Raw genomic sequence first — 989 nt, forward strand, 5'->3', positions numbered from 1 at the left:
CAGAAGCATGGAATGCTGGGTTGGAATGGACAGTGAAGGTCACAGAAGCATGGAATATAAGGTTGGAAGGGACCTTGAAGGTCACAGAACCATGGATTGTAGGGTAGAATGGTCCTTGTAGGTCATAGAAGCATGGAATGTAGGGTTGGAAGTGACCTTGAAGTTCACAGAACCATGGAATGTGGGGTTGGAAGGGACCTTGAAGGCCAGAGACCATTGGCATATGGGGCTGGAAGGGACCTTGAAAGTCACAGAACCATGTAATTTAGGGTTGGAATGGACGTTGAAGGTCGCAGTACCATGTAATAGCGTGTTGGAAGGGACACTGAAGGTCACAGTAGCATGGAACATAGGGTTGGATTGGACATTGAAGGTAACAGAAACCTGGAATGTAGGGTTGGAAGGGAACTTGATGGTCACAGAGCCATGGAATTTATGGTTGGAAGGGAACTTGAAGGTCACAGAAGCATGTTATGTTGGGTTGGAAGGGACCTTGAAGGGCACAGAACCATGGAATGCAGGGTTTGAAGGGACCTTGAAGGTCACAGAACCATGGAATGTCGGGTTGGAATGTATCTTGAAGGTCAAAGAAGCATGAAATATAGGTTTGGAAGGGACTTTGAAGGTCACAGATCACAGAATCACAGAATCACAGAATCACAGAATCACAGAATCACCTGGGTTGGAAGGGATCCCAAGGATCATGTAGTTCCAACCCCCCTGCCTAGCAGGGCCACCAAACATACACATTCAGATCAGGTTGCCCAGGACCCCGTCCTCCCTGGCCTTAAACACGTCCAAGGACGGGGCATCCACAACCTCCCTAGGCAGCCCGTTCCGGGGCCTAACCACTCTCCTAGTAAAGAACTTCCCCCTAACATCCAACCTAAATCTTCCCTCCTTCAACTTAAAACCATTTCCCCTAGTCCTGCTGTTATCAGCCCTTTTGAAGAGTTTACTCCCCTCCTGGGGGTAGGTTCCCTTCAGGT

Source organism: Lagopus leucura, unplaced genomic scaffold (genome assembly GCF_019238085.1).
Source record: "Lagopus leucura isolate 7727_CA_CO unplaced genomic scaffold, USGS_WTPT01 Super-Scaffold_100070, whole genome shotgun sequence".
Taxonomy (NCBI): Eukaryota; Metazoa; Chordata; class Aves; order Galliformes; family Phasianidae; genus Lagopus; species Lagopus leucura.